Here is a 9,792-nt window from a genome sequence, read left to right as displayed (position 1 = left end):
TTATGGTTCATTTGATCGCTCCAACCATTCCTTGGATAACTGTGGTAATTCTACAGCTACATGGTGATCCCCCGCTTCCCCCTGCTTTTATCAGAGTTAGACCTATCCAGGATGGCAGACAATGCACTAAAAAGAGCCATTGTAACTCACACCAAAAAGCAAGTTCATCACTGTGATTCAAATCAGCCCTAATTCCCAGAAAATTATGGTATACTTAGGTACCTTTGACGTAAAGTGCAGATTACAATCACTGTGTGCAATAGTGATGAAACAGCAGCAAAGTGGAAGGTAATACATATAGACGTCTATTTAGACATCCATGCTTACATTACTGTGGCTTTACAAACGCTACAAATGGCTAGACAACTGTTGTCAGGATTTGGGTAAAAATAATTCCAGGTGAATTTTTTGATTTTATGTCCAGACATAACAATAGCCTTCTTCTTGTCACGTGCAAGAACTGCTTCCACTGGTGCAGAACTTACACAAACAACATCATCCTCATCAACATCCTCATTAGTGCCCTCGTCAGCTACACAAATATCTGCCTCATTCTGTTGCAATTCCAAAGTGGCATCCTAAATTTGTGTATCACCGGCTATACTTGGGCTGTTCATGCACACATCTGCAGAAATGCTGAAAGGGGCCTTCTTTATAGGTACACTATCAGAAAGGTCAGGATTACACCAAGCCTGCCAGACCTATTATTTTTTATTTCAGCAATGACAATTAGCAATGGAGCAATGGAGCTCTCCTCTTTGTATGTTATCTATATAACACAGTACAATGTGACTGCAGATTAAGAACAACACTGACAGCCCTATTATTTGTATTTCAGCCATGACAATTAGCAATGGAGCAATTGAGCTCTTCTGTTTGTCTTTTACCTATATAACACAATACAATGTGACTGCAGATTTAGAAGACCAAGCCTGCCAGACCTATTATTTTTTATTTCAGCAATGACAATTAGCAATGGAGCAATGGAGCTCTCCTCTTTGTATGTTATCTATATAACACAGTACAATGTGACTGCAGATTAAGAACAACACTGACAGCCCTATTATTTGTATTTCAGCCATGACAATTAGCAATGGAGCAATTGAGCTCTTCTGTTTGTCTTTTACCTATATAACACAATACAATGTGACTGCAGATTTAGAAGACCAAGCCTGCCAGACCTATTATTTCTATTTCAGCAATGACAATTAACAATGGAGCAATGGAGCTCTCCTGAATGTCACTGGAGACTTTGAAGAACACTGCTACCCCTCCTCTTTCTTTTCTATTAATGACGCTGCCCAACTGCACTAGAGACTGCCAAGAACTGTGCTACCCCTTCTGTGTCTCTCTGTGAAATGGCGCTGGATCGCCATGAAGGGCGGTACTTATAGGATCCAAAACTCGCGAGATTCAACAATGTAACTATGATGTTTTGCCTCATTTTCAATTTCGAAGGCGCGTGAAAGTGCAGAGTCGGCTCGGCTCGGTACTCGGATCTGCTAAGTCTGGGTGTGTTCGGTTCTCGGGGAACCGGGCCTGAGCATCTCTAATTTCTACTAGCAGTTGATACAAATAAACAAAGAGATGCAGAGTCTAACATGCTCCCCATGATCACGAGGGACCCCAGCAAGGAGCTATGGACTTAGCTGGTGGAACGTGCAGGTTGCGGCCCTCAATGCCAGTTGCTATGAAGGTAGCTCGAATCATTAGTAGAGAGTAGTGGACAAGCCGGGTCAGAACCAGAATAGGCAACTGAAGAACCAAGGAGAAATCAGAAGAGTAGTTTGGATAGCCAAGGTCTGAACCAGATTATCCAAACAGAAAAAAATACGTAAGGCAAAAAAAATCAACGGGAACATGCAGAAATCAGAACCAGGAGATAAAAAGAACCAATTTGTCATGCAGCAGAATAGTCAGGAACAGGGGGCATGGCCTGACAGCCATTGAAGAAAGACGGTTTCCGAGAGAGCCCGTGGTGGCCTAAGGCATTAAACATTTTACCTACGAATTTCCCCTGCTCTCCCTACCATACACCGACTCCCATGATATCAGTGATACCCATGGACAAGTCTGACTAACCTCTGTTCCAACAACTTATCCGTCGAAAGGTCCCTGCTGTGTTCGGGCCTGTCTTCCTACTCAATGCTGACAGTGTCTGAGACTGGCGGCTTTGTACCTCAATGCAGATCTCTTTGAGATTGCCCGCATGATGTTGACACTGTTGCTGCAGCACACCATTCACTGAGAGTCAACACTGATCCAGATGTTGGGTCATGCAGACAGGGTGCTTGCTGTGAGTGGAGCGCTACTGAAAGTGTCCGTCCCCATGGCAGGATAGGGGATCTTGGACAGCACCTGACAGTACCTCCCCATTTAAAGATAGATCCATAATCAGCCTAGACATTTTTTTTTTTTTAGAGGAGTTTTAAAAAAGTTTGCCCAAAAAATGCAGAGCATGAACATCTTCTGCATTGATACAAAATCTTTCTTCAGGGTCGCAGCTCTTCCAATCGACTAAGGCAGAGAAGGAGAGCAGGGACTGTATCTAACAATACCTATATGACTTTCTGTCTAATGTATGGCTTGTTTTTGAGAATAAAACAAATACATCTGTCTTTATAATGGTATTTTTGCAAACCCTTTATAATGTAGTTGAAACATGATCACATTGTAATAATTTAATAAATTACTGTAGAAGATCATCATAAAGTAATGAATGCTTCCTTCTGTCTCATACTGCAAGTGGCTACCTTGGTTAAAATTAGAGAAGGGTGCGTCCGGTGCACCCGCTCCGAATCCAAATCGAGGCCGAACGTCATCGTGACGTCGTCGGTTCTCGGAGCTCAGTTCTCGCGATACTTCAACATTATAAATACATGCCTTCACAGCAATCCATCGCCATTTGACAGAGGGAGAGAGCAGGGTGTAGTCACAGGCTGATTAGAGCAGGGACAGAGAATCCAATATTCTTTTTCCAATTGCTGTAACAAAAATCGATGGAGAAGAGAGGAGGATGGAGGTTTTTTTTCTTTTCAATATTTGGCACTCCCCAGTGCTTTTGGGGTGTCCCTCCTAATTGTGCATAAATATTTCTGGCTGTAAAAATTACTATCTGTCAGCAGTATCTACCAACTAATTTTTAGCACTCCCAAGTGCTTTTGGGGTGTCCCCCATAATTGTGCATAAATTTTTCTGGCTGTCAAAATTACTATCTGTCAGCAGTATCTACCAAATAATTTTTAGCACTCCCCAGTGCTTTTGGGGTGTCCCCCATAATTGTGCATAAATTTTTCTGGCTGTCAAAATTACTATCTGTCAGCAGTATCTACCAAATAATTTTTAGCACTCCCCAGTGCTTTTGGGGTGTCCCCCATAATTGTGCATAAATATTTCTGGCTGTCAAAATTACTATCTGTCAGCAGTATCTATCAAATAATTTTTAGCAATCCCCAGTGCTTTTGTGGTGTCCCCCATAATTGTGCATAAATATTTCTGGCTGTCAAAATTACTATCTGTCAGCAGAATCTACCAAATAATTTTTAGCACTCCCAAGTGCTTTTGGGGTGTCCCCCATTCTTTTGCAATAATATTTCTGGCTGTCAAAAGTCATATTTGTCAGCAGTATCTAAAAAAATTTGTAGCACTACAATTGCTTTGGGCTCAGAATGGATTCAAAGCAGTCCACATAGGAGCAGAATGAGCAACCGGGTTCTGTCACCAGTCCTGATGGTAGTATTCCCAGTTCGTCATCTGGGCAAGGCGATGTCAAACTACACAGTGTTTTGAAATCAGTCCAAAAAAACACACACCAAAAATCTTTTTTACTGTGTTGAAGCGAAAAAGAAGTGTAACTGAGGAAAAGTTAACTGGCGATGAAAAAAAAATTGCCAACATGCCATTCTACACACGCAGCGGCAAAGAGAGAATGAGGCCTTTGCCTTTCTCTAATAGTGGCAGATCCAAAAATGTTACCGAGCCTACAAGTGGTGCACAGCTACTGTTACGTGTCAAAGCCAAGCTGCAAGATAACAGTAAGGCATTAGAGGATAATGTTTGCTCTGAATCAGAAATGACACCAATCCCTGTGGAGAGTCCATCTAACAGTGCGATGTCTAATCGTGAGCATTCTGTTAGTGTACCCATAAAGAAGGGCCCTTTCAGCCCGAGTGTAGCCGGTGATACACCAAGTGAGGATGACACTTTGGGCCTGAGTCATTAAGAAGAGCAAAGCATAAAAAATGAGTAAATGTTCACCGGGACAAACCATGTTACAATGTGAGGGGTGCTAATTAGTTTATTATTTTGCACATAAGTTAAATACTGGATGTTTTTTCATGTAGTACACAAATACTTGATAGCTTTATTTTTGCACTGAAATTTAAAGTTGGTCTAGGACATGCTCTACCCCAACTATAAATCTGTCGCCACATTTTACATTTATCTCCCCCTCCAATTCAACATGGTTTTGCCCAGGTGCAGAGTTACTTCTTTTATATGCTTTGCTCTCCTTAATGACTCAGGCCCTTTGTCTTTAGAAGAGGATGTGGGGGAGATTTGGGTATCTGACGATGAGGATGCGGTTGATTGTGTAAGTCCTGCAGCAGTGTGGCACCAGTGGGAGCAGTTCTGGCACGTGAGGTTCTGGCACCAATATGCACTTTCCAAACACAAGCAGGGATGACGAAGGGGGCAGAGCACAACAGATTAACATCTGGGCTGGTTTGAAAGATTTTTTTAAAAAATGTGTTACCTTGACCATAACTCCAACCAATCCTACTATTAACATGCAAAGGATGGTGGAGGGCCTATCAGGGATTAAACTGTATTTTTACTAATTTACAGTCATAAGGTTTGGGTGTAATATACACCCAAAGACGAGTGCTCAATTGCTAAGAGTCATTGATGAAGAGAAAGACAAACAGGCTTGTCTATAGAATTTGCAAGACCAAGTAATTTCAATCCCAAAAGTGATGCACAACTACTGTTACGTGTGAAAGCCGAGCTGCAAGAAAACACTAAGGCCAATCCCTGTGGAGAGTCCATCCAACAGTGGTATGTCTAATCGTGAGCATTCTGATAATGTACCCATAAAGAAGGGCCCTTTCAGCAGTTCTGCTGATGTGTGCCTGAACAGCCCGAGTGTAGCTGGTGATACACAAATTGAGGATGCCACTTTGGAATTAGAAGAGGATGAGGGGGAGATTTGTCTAGGTGACGAGGGCGCTAATGATGATGTGGATGATTAGGATGCAGACAGATACCAAACTGCCTTTGTCCATTTCTTTTAATATTCTAATTCTACAGGCTATGCAGGCTGCTTCTTTTCTATTTTAATACAAGTGGATGGGGGGGGGGGTGAGGTCTGATGCAGACAGATACCAAACTGCCTTGGTCCATTTATATTTTATATTGTTCAGTCTATCCAGGCTGCTTTTTTCTATTCAACTACAAGTGAAGGGCGGGGGGGGGGAGGGCTATAGAGACAGAAACCAAACTGCCTTTGTCCATTTCTTTACATATTTAACTATAAGTGTAGGGTGTAATATACACCCAAAGACGATGGCTGCATTGCCAATATGCATAGATGGAGAGGAAGACAATCTGGTTTGTGTGTAGAATTAATGAAGGCCTACCTACCATTATTTAAACAGTTTTTTGGATAATTTATTAGCTTTACAATTACATTACTTACCCAAGAAACAGGTGGAGCACTAAATTTGGTTATTTTAGGCCCAAAAACATTGATTTTCCAACAAAATAGCAAAACAAAACCAAACAAAACCAAAACCAAAACCAAAATACACAATGGCGGTTTTGCAAAACCAAAACCAAAACACGACGGTATTCCAGATCCAAAACTGAATCCAAAACCAAAACACAGGGGTCAGTGACCATCTCTAGTTAAAATTGAATAACTTCAGCAATTTTTTAGAAAATTACATTTATCACAGTTTAAATGCCACATCCCATGATTGGGTTCAAAAACCATACAGATGCATTTTCATAACTAAGTTGTTGCAGTCCACCTTTTGTGGTTTTGATTCACTGGATATAGATACCCCATTCATTGTATGCTAGGATCCATTTGAAGGCATTCACTGTTGATCATCTTTGTATTACATATAAAGACTCAAGAATTCTGTTGTTTTTTTTAAAATACGTTTTATTGGCCTTTTCAAGCTAAGTGTTTACAGTTATGTACACTATCACTGGTGCAAGAATGCAAACAATTGAAGGATCAGAGATAATACCTTAAAGCTTGCCTAACCACAGAAGCATAAAATATAATGTAAGAAGAATACACAGTTTTAGTTGATATCAATTACCGAGGGACCCTATCCGTCAAAGAGCTAAAGCGATGGAAATTGTTACGCTGGATTCAATTAATATATTTATTCTAAGCTATGTATCTTAGCTAAGCCTATACCTACAATGTTTGTGAAATTGATTTTGTTTATATCGAGACCCTGCTATTTTGATTACATATTTATTGGTTGATTGACATTTATTTATATAGCACCAGAATTCTCCACAGCATGTTACAATTAGTAATACGTCCTTTTGCTATCCAGGAAAGTTTCTAAAATATGTTGAAAACTGTGCCACTATCCGAGCTGAGGATTCTGTATACATGATTACCTTTCCCTAACTTTTAAGTTGGGCAACTTGTGCAGAGCCGGTGCAGATGGACCTCTAAGAAATAAAAAACATGTAGTGCGCCATTCAAGGGTCAAATGTGAATTACTATTTTTTATATCAAACACTCACCTTCCAAGGTGTGGAAATAAATTCTCAATATGAATGAACTCTGACACAGTGGTATATTCTTGTAATGTTGTATAGGTTTCTTATCATTTTGAACATCCTCCACTGAAGCTTATAAAAAGTAAAACTAAACCATAGTGTAAAATAAAATACTGTCAATATCTGTGAAATTGCCACTTACCTATAAAATTAAAACACAGGTTTACTGCAAAATCCCGTAAATAAACACATCAAAATGTACATCAATCCAAGAAAAAATACAAGATAGTGTGTGGAAATTTCAACAATAATTTAGTGTCCGAAATGCATATTATTATAATCATATTATTGTGTGTATGACAACAAATCCATTATAAAATTCTCATGAAACACCAAAATTGTGTTGGTTGTAATACTTTTTATCTGAAATAAATAGTTATATATACTGCAATATCATCTCCAAATTATGGATAACAATACAATGTTGCACTCACAACAGAGTGAAAGGATACTCTAATAGTGCAAACAGAGTCTCAGAAACTGACTTCTCCTCTGTTTCTCAATGTTAAGGAAATTGCTTACATTTCACTGTTGAATCCAAGGTTATATCACTAGAACACGTTTTGTGGGGACTCCACTATATCTTCAACTTTCTTCCTTTGAAGATCCACAGTACTCAGTTTATACTGGATGAGAAAAATCTATTGAATCGCTTGTACACATTTTGACTTTTAGTAATTTTATACATATTTGTTTGATGCTTTGGTCCCGTCCCTATATCTTTGAATTTGGCAAACAAACTTTCCTTCTGTTACAGCCAAATATTTAAAATTTTGGCTCATCAGTCCAGAGTACCTGCTACCATTTTTCTTCCACTCCCAGTTCCTATGTTTTCATGTATATTTGAATCAATTGGCCTTGTTTCCACGTCGAAGGTTGGCTTTTTAGCCACAATTCTTCTATGAAGACCACTTCTGGCTAGACTTCTCCAAACAGCAGATGAGTGTATCTGGGTCCCACTGTTTTTTTCCAGATCTGAGCTGAAGGGCTAGAGAGCGGTACAGTAATGAGTGTATGCAGGCAACAGTGAAGCATGGTGAAGATTCCTTGCAAGTTTGGGGCTCCATTTTCGCAAATGGAGTTGGGGATTTGGTCAGGATTAACATTGTCCTCAATGCTGAGAAATACAGGCAGGTACTTTTCCATCATGCAATACCATCAGGGCTGCATCTGATTGGCTTCATATTTTTTCTGCAGCAGGACAAGAGTCCCAAACAAGAACTCTCTCGGTCGTAAAGAAGATCAAGGAGTCCTGGAAGTGATGATATGACCCCCACAGAGTCCTGATCTCAACATCGAGTCTGTCTGGGATTAGATGAAGAGAAGGATGGATTTGAGCAAGCCTACTTCCACAATGTGGATAGTGGTAAGTGCTCCAAGATGTTTGGAGCAACCTCCCTTCCGAATTCCCTCAAAAACTGTGTGCAAGTGTACCTAGAAGAATTGATGCTGTTTTGAAGGCAAAGGGTGGTCACACCAAATATTGATTTGATTTATATTTCTCTGCTGTTCATTCGCTTTGCATTTTGTCAATTGATAAAAATAAGCTATTAACACTTCTATTTTTGAAAGCATCCTTAACTTGCAGCATTTTTTGACACCTGCCTAAAACATTTGCACAGAATATTTATATATATATATATATATATATATATATATATATATATATATATATATATATATAAACAAAAAGATCACATTTGTGCAATCTTACCAAACGTGCCATTTATTCAGTGGACTAACATGCTGATGAAGGGTACAGAGACTATAGCCCACAAAGATTTATTGGTCCCAAACTGCTTTTAGTGTAGCAATGTGAGCTTTATTAGTTTCTGAATATACTGCAAATTGCTGTGAAACATCTCATTAAGTACAGCCACTCAAGTTGCTTATATATTTATTCACTAATTTTGTAATAGAGTCTATAAGATAATTGACATTTTCTTTGAATTTGGATGCAACCATACTGCAGCAATTGCTCCTAGCAAGTCCAATTTCAAATACCATGTCAAATCCTTTCCTTTCAGTAAATGACTTATGTCAGATTGAATTAATGTATAAATTGGATACTCGTGTAGCTTATGCAATGTCCATCTATGTCTCTACATAGTGTAAACATTTTATATTTTGTAATTTTCTCCCAATTACTGATGTCATAAGATAATGTTATGAAGGTCATGATGGCTACACAGTAATATAAATTCTAATCTGCTAAGAAAATGTATAATTCACAATAACAAATAACCCTGAAATATTGATTTTGGTTTATATGTAATGGTACATCAGAAAATGTTATTACACATACTGAAATCTCTACTAGAAACTATTGTGTGTTAACTAAACATTAACAATCAAATATGGCAAAACTTTCTAGAGCTGAGGCAGCATTACAAATCAAAGTTCAGAGTGAATAAGCACAGTTGTTTAATTACTTTTAGTACCGCCATCACAGTGGAGTGAGCTTCTCTATATTCTTTCTAAATCACTAGCCCAGCAGTAGTAAAGCCACCCACACCAGTAAAAGACACCTGACAACACCACAATGTCTCAGTCAAGTTATAGTGTGACCTGATGTCACATTCATCTTCCTGCTCCTGCAGTACAATGAGATAATAAAGTAGCGCTCTGGCGGCATTCATTCTCAGTCTAACCTTCTGCATTGAAATTTGCATCAGATCTTATCAGTGACAGTGTAGAGGAGTCTTATGGAGTGTGTAGGTGTAAGTGTGTTTGAGGGGCCTGCATGTGTGAAGGTCTGATAGCATGTACGGGACATGTGTGGAAGTCTGGGTGGCATGTGGGCAGGTCTAATGCATACTTGCCGACTTTCACGTCGGCGTCCGGGAGCTGCTTGGGGGATGTGGGCGTTTCGGGGGTGACGCAATGACGAAACACACCAAGTGCCGCAATTCCATGAGAATCGTGGCATTTTGGATCTAATGCTGCCCACTTCACTAGGAAGTGGGCAGATGCGGGAGGCTGTCA

This window comes from Mixophyes fleayi, chromosome 1, assembly GCF_038048845.1.
Source record: "Mixophyes fleayi isolate aMixFle1 chromosome 1, aMixFle1.hap1, whole genome shotgun sequence".
Classification (NCBI taxonomy): Eukaryota; Metazoa; Chordata; class Amphibia; order Anura; family Limnodynastidae; genus Mixophyes; species Mixophyes fleayi.
The sequence above is the reverse complement of the archived record's forward strand: the minus strand, read 5'-3'. Positions refer to the sequence as shown.